Source organism: Marmota flaviventris, chromosome 6 (genome assembly GCF_047511675.1).
Source record: "Marmota flaviventris isolate mMarFla1 chromosome 6, mMarFla1.hap1, whole genome shotgun sequence".
Classification (NCBI taxonomy): Eukaryota; Metazoa; Chordata; class Mammalia; order Rodentia; family Sciuridae; genus Marmota; species Marmota flaviventris.
In genome coordinates, this window is record NC_092503.1 from 55392042 (window position 1) to 55406411 (window position 14370).

General features: G+C 41.8%; 1 protein-coding gene across 9 annotated transcripts in view; it reads left to right on the forward strand.

Annotated features, from left to right (window-relative positions):
* The first annotated feature begins 1012 nt into the window (after positions 1–1012).
* Scml4 (Scm polycomb group protein like 4) overlaps positions 1013–14370 on the forward strand; it is a 104282-nt gene continuing 90924 nt past the window's right edge. For 3 of the 9 annotated variants that reach the window (XM_071613158.1, XM_071613160.1, XM_071613157.1), the window contains exon 1: positions 1339–1487. The gene's annotated coding sequence lies outside the window, so the exon portion shown is untranslated. The other 6 variants (XM_071613159.1, XM_071613154.1, XM_071613163.1 and 3 more) reach the window with 5 other exon arrangements.

Genomic DNA, 14370 nt, shown 5'->3' on the forward strand with positions numbered 1-14370 from the left:
TGACTTCAAAAAAATTAATTTCCCCTATCTTCGTAATTAGAGGAGAGAAATGTATTTTTTTTCTAGCGTGACTTTGCATGTGTATTCAGGAAAACCTCAAGTTGTATTGCATTTTTTAATATTCTCAGTAGCTAACCAAGTTGTGGCCTAAGCCCAAGCCTTAATTAGTGCTGGTTGATATTTAGTCCTGGCTGAACGTGCTCACAGCTCATCCTCAGGAATAAGCCTGTGTGGGTTGCTTTTCATCTTGTAGGAAATACTTGTCAATACCCCAGTACCCTGAGAGAATGAAATGAGCAATGGGGGAGCCTTGCTGTATTCTGCAAAAGGAAACAAGAACAAGTCCCTTCACCAGTATAAACTGATTTGTCCCAGAGAAGGCAGCAAGGCTATCTTCTAAGCCCTTTTTGTTGTAGAAGGGGCATCCACCCTACACAGGCTGCAAACATATTTGGGAGTGTGGAAACACTTATGCACTTACACACACAGTTCTGGAGCCAAAGTCAAGGCTCAGTATTAATGACCTGTACACAGGTGTTATGGGCAGCTGCAGAGTTAATATGTACAGCCATGGTGTGTTCACCTGTACAGGCTCACTTCTGTGGTGAACACACAGGCTCCCCTGAAAGATGATGTTGTTGGAATGTTTCCCTTTTTATTTTTTATTTTTTGTCTGAAGTCAAATATTCACTCTGTCAGATCACCACTATCTTATAAGCCCAGTGTTGGCCCTCACTGCTGCAGGACTGGGACAAAGAGATGATGTTACAGTCTGGTTTCTATGGCAACAGAGGAGGGGTAATGAAAACTGAAATGTTGGAAACACCCATTCTGACAATTGTGACATAATTCAGGTTATTACAAGGACGTAACTACCAAAGAAGCAGAAGTGTCATTACCTTGCAGCTCGTGTCGACAAAAAGCTACATTGCACATTTCTCTTAGTTGGGCTGCTAAGAGGAAGGAAACATGAAACACACACACGCACACACACAGGCCTCGTTTTCTGCATGTAAAATGTGTGTGTTCTTTAAAAGCCAGTGGTTGGCTGGTTTTCCGGACATGATGTGGTTGAAGCTGTCATCGTAATGGAAATTCATTGCTGTAGCTATGGTAAATCGAGTGTTCTGCCTGTGCTGAATGCATTAGTCTAATGAGATGTTTGCAGCCGGAGAGCAGGGCTGCTGGAGACTTACTGTGAGCTACTAGCACACGGGTGGAAGACAGCTTTTGCAATACTCGGTTCCCATGTGCCGAAAGTCATCTGTCTTCTGAGTCAACACTCCCGGCCTGGTCAACACCCTGATCAGGGCTCTGGTGAACAAGCTGTAGGTAAGGGAGATGCACAATTGGAGGGTGTGTCGTTGACACGGGATCCTTCTCTTCTAGCTGTCAGCACGACAGAAGACCTATTCTAGTTTTTCTGGGTTGCAAGCCTGCCTATGGCAATGCACGGTGTCCTGCACTAAAACCACTGAGTCCAGCAGGTAAACTTCAGTTCCTCCTATTCAAAATACAATGTTTGCTTTCTTAACCAGGACCCAGGAAGAAAGATGTGGCATAGAACTATACAGTTTATAAATTTTGGATATATACATATTCACTACGTTTTAACTCTGCATTTAAATACATAGAAAGTTATTTTTATTCCAAATGTAAACTCAAATAACTGGCTAGCTTTTTTTTCCGCAATAATTTTTCTTTGCTCTGCTTTTTTAATTAAAAAAATTATAGTGTGTCCTGAGATTAAAATATCTACCTAAAATTTGATTATTAAAATTGGTGTACTACGAACAGTCAAAGTGTTGTTTTTAAATTGATTTTTATCTTGAACATCCCGGATGGAATATTCCGCGTTGTCTTTGTGTTGGTTTTTCCTAATCTACCAGTCACAGATGAGAATAGTGTTTATTGCTGGTTGCTGGTTTTAATCCAGATGACTGTGGAGTGTTAGAGATAGTTTTCCCAAGTTCAAGTACAAAGTCATCTCCTTCCCAGGTGGAGCACTATGTGATCTGAACTGGTCTCCATATGTTCCCTCTGGAGCCTGAGATGTCCTCTCTGTGTCTCTTGCTGGCAGGACAGGACCTGCCGGGGAGCGTAAGGTGCGGCTTCAGAGTAAATCATTTTACCAGAAACTGATGTGTTTGATCAAAGTTTTCTCCACTATCTGTGACAGTAAATGAGAGTGGTTGGTCGTGTTACCTCTGGATTCTATGACAGTTCTCAAAAGGATTAGAAAATCAGCTTTCTGAGAAAGAGGCTTTTTAGTTGTCTCAGGCACTGTGGTTCTTGAGAAAGTCATCCAAGCGCTTCAGAATTGAGGTGTTTGTTGTGCACTGTTTTTTCTTCCTTTCCTACCACAGAAACAATTTTTGAAGAGTTAGGGACATAAGTTGCTTTCTTTTCTTGAGACTGTTTTTTGAAGATAGAATATATGGAATAAAATCATAAAAGTATAAAAAATATAAAGGCACTCATAGAGCAGTATTTGCGTGGGACTCATTTTGTGTTGCTTGGTAGAACTATCTTGAAAACAGGGATTGTTTGAATAGTACCGAGTGATTGTCAAAACTCAAAATGTTAATATAGAACCCCTGTTTTAGAGAAGTTGTTTGGTGGCTTCAAAATCTACCTTTTAAACACATTTGTGACATATTTTTAAAAAATATAAATGCATTTTCTTTAACTCTTTAAATTGTGTATGTGGAGGAACTCTGTGTTCGGTTTGATAAATTGATCAGTCTGTTTGATTTATGGGATTATTTTAAAAAGTGAAGATCCCACAAAGACTCCGTTCTTTTATGTGTGACATGTTTAAATTTCTCTCCCTGTGGCACCCAAATTACTTTTTATTTTGTTGCAAAAGAGAGAAAGCCAAAGAACAGTAATAACAAGACAAAAAAAACAATTAAAGAAACAAAAGTGCATTGCTTTCTGTAGGGTGTTTGCTTTTGGTGGTGTGTTTTCGCCCAGCGAAACCAGCTAAGCAGTTTCACTTTCTGGTGCTGGGTCCCCGGGTGGGGGTCGCTGCTCGCCTCTAGCAGCAGGTAAGCTGAGCTGATCAGCTGCTGGGAAATGAGCCAGATACAGTGACCCTGCCCTCAGAACTTATGGCATGAAAATTCAAAAAAGTGATGACTATTAAAATGTTCAATAAGATTTGCTAATGACCAAAAAAAAAAAAAAATCAGGCAATACTCCGAAAGGATAAGGACAGAAATTTTAAATTTTTAAAAACTCTTAAGAATGGGAAAAATCACAAACAGATTGCTTCAAACCTCTTCTAATGTGGTGGCTTTTATTTAATTTCATTTCTAGATCTCAATTACTTCAATAAGTTTAAGGAAACATAACTGAAGTTCTCTGAAATCATAATAAGAAATGCTCAGACAGGAATAACCTTTACATTGTAAATCTGGGGAGTTAAAGTTTAGAACATTTCATAGGTCTGTTGACAATTTTGCAAGACCCCAGGGCACATGACACACACCTACGTGCATCCCTTGTGACTTTTGGACGGAGGTGGTGGGTAAAGCTCAGAGCTTCAGAATTCCAAGTACCTCCAGTTTACTTCTCCCACTGATCCCTGAAATTTTATTTGGGGGTGGAGGGAGAAAGGAAATGAAGAAAGACCCTCTTGCAATCTGATCATCAAGAAACGTAAATTCTACCCTAATGTTTTTGGGGATGGTGTTTGTGAAAGCAGTCTCCTTGGTTGTGAGCACACAAGCTTCTTTCTATTGGTGGGCAAATTTGACATTTCTAAGAAGGAGCTTTTAAAAAATGCATCCTCAGACATCTTATTTCTTAACTCTGCCATCTCCTGAAAGGCTAGTTTGAGATTTACACGTTTTTTATTTTATTTTTTCCTTCTAAGACAGACGACAGGTAAGGAGGGACCAGGGGGATTTGAAACTCTCTTGGGAGAAAAATCAAATACTTTGGTACAAATATAATGTAACAGAAGCCACCAGGGTGTCTAGTAAATTACCCTAAATTTTAATTAATGAGTCACAAAAGCTACACCACAAGCTTTAAAAATTACCCCTTTATCAATAAGGTGATAATTAACTTTCTCTGGAATTAGCAATTCTCTGAGCCTCGGGCAGTATGCAGCCTGGCAAGTTTTCTGGAATGCTGCCAATTTTTAACAATTGGTCCTTTGGCAAACCCACTGGATTTTAATTCAAACATCTATTCTGACATTTCCCAATGTGGTTCAAAGACCATTGAAATCACCCAAATCACGGTAAAATTTCTGAGCTCAAAAGAGTAGCTCAGAATATTTGATTTGCATTTGAATCTGTCACTTTCTTTCTTCATTTTTCCTTTTCTACCTTTTCTCTGAAAACCTCTGCATCTGCAGGAGCGCAGCACTCTGGTCCCTGCTATAAATCTCAGCTGTAAATCGCTGTGGTGAATCCTGTGTTTGTTGGTGCGCCCACACCAGGTCCGGTGCCCTGGCTGCCAGCCCACGGGGTGCTAAGTGTTTTCCATTGTTGCCGCATTCATCTCATTTTCAGCTCTGGCAAGGACTTGTTCCCTCATATTTCTGCAAACGCTCACTCGTGGTTTGTCAGATGCCGAGATTTAGATTGAGAGTCGGAGAAGAGGAGCTGTGGGCGGGAGGGCCATTTTAGATGTGTCCAGTTGGTTTGGAATTGAGTTTACCCTGATTTACACCAAGTAATGTCTGAAGAGGCATTTCAGAGCAGTCTGTGCCATACAGACCTTTTAGACAGACAGACAGATACACGCACACAGCTTTCCAGTGCTGCTGGTCACTGGTGGGCAGCCCTGAGGGGCAGCCCCATGGCCCCAGTGGCTGGCAGACAAGTGGTAAGGGATGCAAATCACCCTTCCAGACGTCACTGGATTCTTCAAGCGTTAGTCTTGCGGGGCTCCCGCTTCTCTCAGCCAAGACAGGACGGGATACTAGTGACAAGGCTTCCTGCTGGGTTAGGCGGGCAGTTCTGACAGAGGCATGAACCAAGAATGTTCCTGCCTTCAGGCTGGTGGGGTAGAGACCAGCAGCAAGCAGCACTCCTGCATTCTGGAATAAATCAGTGCTTGCAATCAGGAGGGTCCCTTTGCCATCACTGAGGAGATAAAACACCTCTATTGCTTCTTGGGATGATTGCTTCTTGGGCTACTGTTTGAAAGCAGAAAGGAATCTATCACCCTGTGGCAGTCCTCACTTTATATTAAGCTGAAAAGTCATTCCACTGAGTCTGTGTGACACCCTGGAGTCATGGGAGTATATTCTCAGATCCACATGGCAGACTGCCCTGAGATTACTATGGTTTGTACCAGTTACATCAATTAAGTTTTATGTAGAATCCAGGGATGTGAAACTATATATTCTCCTCTTTCCTCCCCCAGCTCAGGCACACTCTACCTAAATTTTTGTTTGTGGAGGGGCAGGTGTGCTTTTTTTTTCTTTCTGGCAGCTGCAGTTATTGATCAGAACTTGGTCCCACCCTTATTGATTTCCGAGAATGATTGCACCTTCCTGCAGCCAGGTGCCATCTGCCTTTGAGGAAGGCTGAGGAGTGAGCGGTCTTGCTTTCTCCAGAATGCACACAACACAGAAGCAGAGGAATGGAGTTGGCTGTCATGAGAACATTAATGTGCCAGGGAAAAATAGTGTCAGTGCTGTATTTTGAAAGACGGTGATGTTGTCTGCTTGGCTCTGTGATGGTGACTCAACTTTTGAGAGCTGAATATTTGGTAACAAAAACCTTTGCCCCTTTTCTCTTCCTGTGCTGATTATTATAGACCCCAAAGCCCTCATTCTTCCAAGTCAGAAACAGATGGCTTGGAAGTAATATTAAAGAAATGGGCAGCCTTTTGTTAAGGTAGGTAGTAAACTTGGGGACAAATGCTGAGCTGGGCAAAGCAAAGAATTGGACTTAGACCCTCCAATTGAGTCTAAGTCCAGGAGGGAAAATGGCACCAAACAAAGAGGTACTGTAATAAAACCCAGTAGAGGGACCTAGTCCTTCTCCTTTCCAATGAGGATTTGACAGTTCCTCTCCTTCGCATATCTGCAGGTGCGCTTTAGAAAAGATTCAATAATAGCTAACAAGAGCACATGGCTCTCAACTTCTAGATCTATGGATCCTTTTCTTTGGGCATTGAAGGAAATATTTCCTCCTTTTCCTTCATCTTTTATCCATAGGTTATTCTGGGACATTATTGCTATGATGAGAAAACCAGGGTTGAATACCAGGAGTGTGTTTTTCCTTGGTGGCCAGAGCCAGGCCCTGAGCCCTCTCACCAGCCCAGTGTGTTCTCTGAGGGCTATGTCTGAGGTTCTGCCTTGGATACAGCTTCCAAGCCAGCCTGGGGCTGGCCTCAGGATCTGCATCCTGTTTTGACAGGCAGCCCTTGTCTTGGCGAATGAGGAAAGGAAGAACTGAAGAGAAAAACACAAAGTGTAAGCCAGTTCTGGGGCATTCATACTTCTGGTTTTGGAGCCAGAATTTGGAGGTCATGTGACTCAAACAATTTCTTTGGGTCAACCATTTCTGAGCTTCTATAGGACTCTAAGCATCCTTCTCTTTCCTCATGGCCTTTCAAAAAAGAGGCTGACCTCTTTTCCCCACAATTCTTTAGGATCTAGTATCCTCATTATTGGGAAATGATGATGATATGAAAATTTTTATCAATCAGCTATTAATACATGCTATTTATTCCAAAGAGACTGTTGGATGAGGTGCTGGCTATATTGATCAGAGCTGTGGGAACAGATGTCTGTCATGTTTTAATTGTGAGCAGTCTGTGGTCACTGGTTATAATTGAGCAAGTTTGGTTCATGCTATTGCCACTGTTGCATGTACCAGGGGAGTTTGCCTTGAGATTCAGGGGTCAGTCCAACAGTCTTTTGTGTGTTGCCCCTTGTGCTGGGAGTTCTCCCTTTCAGATGCCAAAATGTGCTTGAGCATATTTGAATGTATCACTTTTTAAAAAAAATATATATTTTGCTGGGATTGTGGCTCAGCGGTAGAGCGCTCGCCTAGCGCAGGCGGGACCTGGGTTTAATCCTCAGCACCACATAAAAATAAAGGCATTGTGTTGTGTCTATTTATACTTAAAAAACAAATAAGAAATATATATATATATATATATATATATATATATATATATATATTAGTTATAGATAGACACAAAATCTTGGTTTTATTTCTTTATTTCTTTATGTAGTGCTGAGAATTAAACCCAGTGCCTCACATGTGCCAGGCAAGCGCTCTACCACTGAGTCACAACCCCAGCCCTGAATGTATCACTTTTAAGACATCATTTTCATAAAAGCTTCAAGTGGATATATATTCATATATATGTATGTGTATGTATGTATACACATATGTATGTATGCATGTGTATGTGGGTGTGTGTATATACACACACACACACATAACTTTGGTGTGCACATTACAAACAAAGCTTAGAAATAGTGGGGGAAAACTGGTTCTAATGCCTCAAATCACCACCCACAGTGTGAAAATATAGCCCTTGTTAAAAGTATTTGTAACATAATGAATATTAAATATTATAAATAAAGAAGGCAAATGGTATGGTGGGGGCTATGTTAGCATCTGATGTAGAAATGGTTAATTGGTCCCAAAGTGAAAGGCTGTATGAGTGTGTGTTGCTTTAAATGAGACCAGGTGAGTATAAACTCTCCCCAGGGATGTGAAGTCAGAAACTCAATTTGGGGTGTGATGTGTGTAGGAATGTGTGGGGGCCAATGACATGTGATAGCATAGAGGACTGTTGCCCTCCCTTTTAGTCATTTGGCATGAACTCAGTGAAGAATAAGCAACTTCAAGTGTCCTGATAGCAGACTGAGGAAAAAGTACCTTAAAAAGGTTTGTTTGACATACACTTCTATGGAAACAGCCCAAATCTTTTTTTAGATCAAGTGCTAAGTTGAGTTTTTAATATATATATATATATATATATATATATATATATATATATATATATATATATATATATATTCTGAAATTGGTCAGGTTACTTCTTAAGACTGTATTTGACATTTTCATGCCTGAAGAGAAAAAAATTTTAGTAGGACCAAGGACCTCATAGATTTTTATCAGAGGACATTGTGAGGTTTTGTGGCTTCGTGGACAAAGCTAAGGAAATCCCTTTGGTGCAGATTTCCTGTATTCTGCTTATGTGTTTTGTGTACTGACTACCAGTTTCCAGAGGTTCTCTTTCTCATCCCTGAGAACACAGATTTAGGGCAGGGTAAGGAGAATTTATATGGGGCCCATGGATCCACATAAGCCCCAGACAGATTACCTCTCTGTAGAAGTTGAAAGGTTAAAATAATGACCTAAATGATGACCTTGAGGGTAAAGTATCTGATAACTGAATAAAGACATGAAAGCAAAAGCCTACACTCTGAGCAGGGTCTACAAGTGATTCCCAGATTCCCAGGTGAGATGGGTTTGAAGGCATCCCTCCCAGGACAAGGTCAGGCCCCCACCTTTCCATTGTTAGGATGCTCCAGTTGTCAGCAAGAGTAGCTTTTCACTTCTGTACTTCCCCCAACGTCCTTCTCTGGCAACTACATCTTCTAAGGACCCACTTTATCCTCAGAACTGCACAGAATACATCTCCATTTGGAGCCACATAGATTCCAATTCCAAAAGCCAGCTAATTGGCTACCAGTGTGGTCAGAGCCAGTACTGGAACATCCCCGAAATTCCTGGAACCTCTCTTCCTTCCTGGGGATGGATCTCCTTGGCAGCCCCCATTGCCCAGGTTCTAAAAAGAAACAATATTGAGAAAGGCTTGGTAAACCTGAAGTGCTATACAAGTGGTAATAAATCCATGCTTGCATTTATTGAGTGCCATATACTCAAGGAGGCTGGGGGAAGCTAAATATACCTGTTTGATGCACACAGGAAGTCAACATAGGAAGGCTTGTTTTTATCTCCATCACATAGATGGGGAAACTGAGGCTTCTGCTACATAGCTTGTTGAGAACCACATGACCATATAAAGTTTGCCAAGTCTTTTCTAGTTTGAGAAATGGACTGGGGATTTCACCTGCAAGGGCTGAGGAGAAAGAGCTCATTCATACCTCAGAGCCAGCTGCTCCTGCTCAGCCAGACTGGGCAGTTCCAAGACCAGCAGGTTCCAGAAAGGAAATGATTCCCTGGTGTTTCCACTTGAAAAGGCATTTTGGGTTTACAGCAAACTTTTCTTTTTTAAAGCAGTGGGCTCTCCATCCTGTCAGACTCAACCTCCCTTTTTTATTACTAACATTTTTAACACCCTGTTTACAACCCTGAGGTGAAATTCCCAGATAACATAACCTGCCCCTACCTGTCATTTAAGAAAAATTAGGGCTGCGGGTGTAGCTCAGTAGTAAAATGCTTGCCTAGCTTACAAGAAGCTCTTGGTTCTATGCCCAGTATAAAAAGAAAAGAAAAATTAATATGATGTCTAATTGAAATATAAATGGGAATGAAAGCAAAGTAATTCCTAAACTCCTTCTGGTGCAGGTGACCCACTCCCTACTCCACATAATGTCCAGAGTAACCTACTCCCCACCCCGACGCTGAAGGATATACAGTTGTTACCATCAGAAAGTATGCATTTTCAGGGAGAACTATTATTTTAATAAATACGAGTTTAATTTTATGCGATCAGGTGCTGATAGTTGCTCCCAAGAGTGGAGCTGTACCTTCTAGTGCAGTCTAAAACAGGTAGCAGGAGCTACCTGTGACACGGTTTTCCAAAATGATAACTCTTGGAATTCTGCACAAAATAAAGAAGAGTGTTCTCTCATTGTATACACTAATTGCATTTCTGAAAACACAAAGTCTATAGTTGAGTAGAAATACATTGCTATGGTTTAACTATGGTTCCAGTGTGTCCCCTAAGTTTCATGTACTGGGAGCTTGTCCTGCAGGGGGAGGTGTTGTGGTACTGGGACCTTTAAGAAGTGGGCCTCGGGCAAGACAATTAGGTCATTGGGATGCTGCCCTTGGAAGGGATTAGAGTAGTTCTTTTGGGACCTTAGTAAATTGCCAGTAGAGAAAGTTCTTATAAAAATGGTGAACCTGGTAAAAAGAGGAAGCCTGGTACAAATATGTAACAATGAATCCCACCATTATGCACAATTATAATGCACCAGTAAAAAAATATGGGGAAAAAAAAAACAAAAGCAAAGAGCAAGTATGGATCCCTGAATCTCTCAGACTTCCTGTCTTGCCATGTGATCAGTCCCTCTCACACATGGTCCTGCCATGATGCAACTGTCACAATGTGTTGTAGCCAAGGAGCCCCTCACTAGAGGGCCTGCCTGCACAGATGGGGCTACCCAATCTTGGACTTTTGGGCCTCAAAATTATAAGCTAATTAAACTTCTTTAGAAATTATTCAGCTTCAAGTGTTTTGTTATAGTAATAGAAAACAGATGAAGACATATACTATGTTCATACACAAAATAAAGTTATTCCTAGGGTTAGGAAAATGAAGTCTTTCTATATGGCCAGATGATGGTTTATCATGCCATACTGCTCCATAGTGGAAAAGTGTGGAGAAGGAAAGTGACTCAGAACATAGCAACCAGGGAACAGAGACAGCGTTCAGTTCACTGAGGACTAAACATATACTCCAAAGTACACCCTCAGTTCCCTATCTTCACCAACTATACCTACCTGCCTACGGTTACCGTCTAGTTAATCCATTCAAGTGGATTAATGCACTGATTAGGTCAAGGTTCTCATAATGCAATCATTTCACCTCTGAACTTTCTTACATTTTCTCACACATGAGCTTTTGGGGGACATCTCATATCTAAACCATAACAACTATCAATGGTAAATCTGTCTCATAGTGGTCTCTTATCTCTTATCAAATTACCAACAATTCTTAGAATTTTAGGCCAGTCACACTCCTGTACCTTCACTCTAGACAGCCAAGAGATTCACAAAGCTTCCAACTGTCCCCCAGAGCAGAGAAGTAGTCTTGATGTCCCCAAATCCCTTTTAAAAGGCAGCTGGAATTTCTCTATATCCCCCTCTCCACTTCTGCCCCTCCCCTCCCTGCACAGTACAGGTTCACAAAGCCCTAAAATTGATGAACCCCAACAAAAGGGGTTGTACTGATGGTGTTAGTCTGGCACCTCAGATCTTCCGATAGCTGAGTCAGGTCTCTTTGTGTGTCTTACCTCGCTCAGGGGTCAGGATACAGCCTAAGATACTTGGTGCACCAACTGGAAGGGGGATTCTTGATGATATGGGTTCTTTAAGTGAAAATTATTAATCCAACTTTGATTAGGTTTTCTTTTTCTTCCAGTTCTTAAGAGATTAACTTGCTGAAATGGGCAATAATTATTAGGGCCCAAATTTTAAATCTCTAATGTTTTAAAATTGGATTACCTCCCCATAAGCTGGTTAACAAGCTTCATTTCCTGGAGCCTGAGACACCCTGAGTTAAATATCTCGCTGCATCAGTGACAGTGCAAGGGTTAGGACAAAAGTCCTGCATTCCTGAATCCCATTGTCAATAAGAACCTGAGTATGTGAAGACACCTTAACTTGAGGAGAGGACAAGATGTGCTGATTGAGCATGGAGAGGTGTGAAAATGTGTTTCTTATATGACTCAAACCCACACACTTGTTGGTGTGAATTGAATTTGACCCTGGCCTGTCACTATTAATGGGTGACATCTCACACACTGGCAGAAGCCTTGGGAGAGCCACCTTACCTCTAGACCAGTGATCCTGGGGGTTTAGAAGGTGAATTTCTTATCCACATGTCACTCAGTGATACCCCCAACTGAGGATTTCCAGTAGATTCTTGGCCCCACCTGGTGGGGCAGGCCATATGCAGTGGTCCACGGTGAGAAGAGTGAGAATAAGCACCCTGGGCTTTGGGTTCTTACCAATAGTGACAGCCTCACACCTCCCAGCTGGGAAGTATCAAGACTGAGCTTCTAGGACTGAGCTAGTGCCAACAGTGGCTAGCACCAGGGCTCTGCCCTATTAGCCCAGGAACAGCCTCTGCTTGTTAACTACCCCTTTGCCACTGACCATGTTCAGGGTGCCTGGTGTACAGAGGTGCTCCCATGATTTCTGGGTGCATCAATGGAGGTATGGACAGGAGGGGAGATGGATTATGAACCTGAGGGCTTTCTTGGCTAGCCCTATTGAGCTCCAGTTTGGAATTTCAACTGTTTTAATGGTCATCCCTGCTTACATCTTCCACAGGCACCCTAAACTCAACAGATCCCAAACCAGACTCATCATTTACCCCCTTCTCATTGGAATATTCTGTCTTTTTTAAATGTATCACTGTTCTTCAGTTATCCAAGATATGTTTTAGAATCCCATACTCTTCCATGCCTTCAAGTTGGAAAACAAGTCTAATAGATGCTACTTTCAGGAGAGTTTCCTGTATCCCCTCTCTCCCCATTTCCTCTGTTGCCCTTGCTCAGATCCTCATAGCACCCTTCATGGGGACCATAGCCATGCCACTTTTGCTCTGCCTCTTTGCTTCTAATTGCTTCTCCCTGCCACCCACCTTATTATTGCTCCAAGGATATCTGTGAGACACAGATCTGATTACTTTGGTCTGTTTGTGCTGCTCTGACAAAACTCCTTAGACTGGGTAATTTTTAAACATGAAAAAATTCATGTCTTATGGTTCTGGAGACTGGGAAGTCCAAGATCAAGATGCTGGCAGACTGGTACCTGGTGAGGTCTGTTCTCAGCTTCTCAGATAGTGCTTTGATGGTGCATCCTCCAGGGGAGATGAATGCAGTGGCCTCACATGGCAGAGGGGATAGAAGGGCAAGAGAGCGCTCCCTTCAACCCGAGTCCTTTTATAAGGAAGCAAATTCGTGTGGACAGGACTGCCATAACTTAATCACTTCCTGAAGGTCACTCTTCTTAAAACATTGCATCAGGGGTTAAGTTTCAACATGAAGTTTGGAGGGGATACCATCATGCAAAACAGAGCCCTGATTTGGTCATTCAGTTGCTTACCTGAGAGTCCATTGCTTACATTGGTGGTTGTCAATTTTTTTGCCCATGTTCTCCATTAAATCATCACAATATTTGTATTACTATAATATGCATTCTTGAGTATGCATCTCCGTTCCATGTATATTCAGATTGCATACATACATGTTAATATTTTACACATATTCTAAAACATACTCGAAAATAGAAAAGAAAAGGCCACCTGAGCCTTCTGCCTTCTCCACACATTCTCAAGCCTCTTTATTTTTTCATCTTTTCTTTCTGTGTCCTGGAATTCTCTTCTCTCTCGCTTCTTCATGTGATGAAATTTGATGTGTCCTTCAAGACCATATACAGTAGCCAAACTCTTTAAAAAAAAAAAATATATATATATATATATATGTATGTATATATGTATGTATATTAGTTATAGTTGGACACAATACATTTATTTATTTTTATGGGTGCTGAGGATCGACCCAGGACCTCACATGTACCCACTAAGCCACAATCCCAGCCCCAGTAGCCAGACTCTTAATCTTCTCTTGCTGCAGGATCTGAGAGTGTGTTTCTGGTGACAGGGAGGAATGTGTTGGGGTGTACGTCCCTTTGCCAAGAACAAATTGTAATAGTAACGTATCTTTCCTTCCTTGTCAAACATTCCAAGGAGGATTTCCTCCTCTGTTTTCCTGTTCCTCTGGGTAACATATGCCTCCTCCAGACCAGCAAGGAAGCAGGCATTCAGACCTGAGGAGGGTGGGAGTAATTTAGCAAGAGGTGCAAAAGTAAACTTAATTCTGAACATCACGCAATTAGGCTAATGTGATTTAGATCAATGTGATCAGTGAGGTTTGTTTATTTTCCCCTCAGACTATAATTAATTCAAGGAAGTGCTGTAGATTGTAAATTTTAGTAAACGAATAATAGAACTGTTCTTTGAAATAAAAGCAGTGGCAGCAACCTAGTCATTTTACAGTAGCATGAATGGAAGATAATTACAGTTGGAAAGAGCTAGTCCCCAACCAGTGCAAGAAGCTGAGCGGTGTCTCCAGCCTGCAGTCTCTGTGAACACAAATTGCAAACCAAGTTTCCGTGGGCCGCAGGGAGGTGGTGAAGCACTTTCCCCATATAGCCGAGGAGAATGCTTAACTCACTTTTCAGATCTTCCTACCAGTGACCTACAGGGAATCACGCTAATAAATATGACAATAACATTGTAATGGGGCAAGAAAGGCTGACGCAGCGTTTTGTTAATTTGAGTTCAGCATTAGTGGGAGCCTTGTAACCCCTGAGCAATGAAATGGGAGCGCAGACGTTCGGCTGCAGGCATTTTAATTAGAGGTCCTGGGAATATCTCTAGGCCATGGCAGCTGAGTGA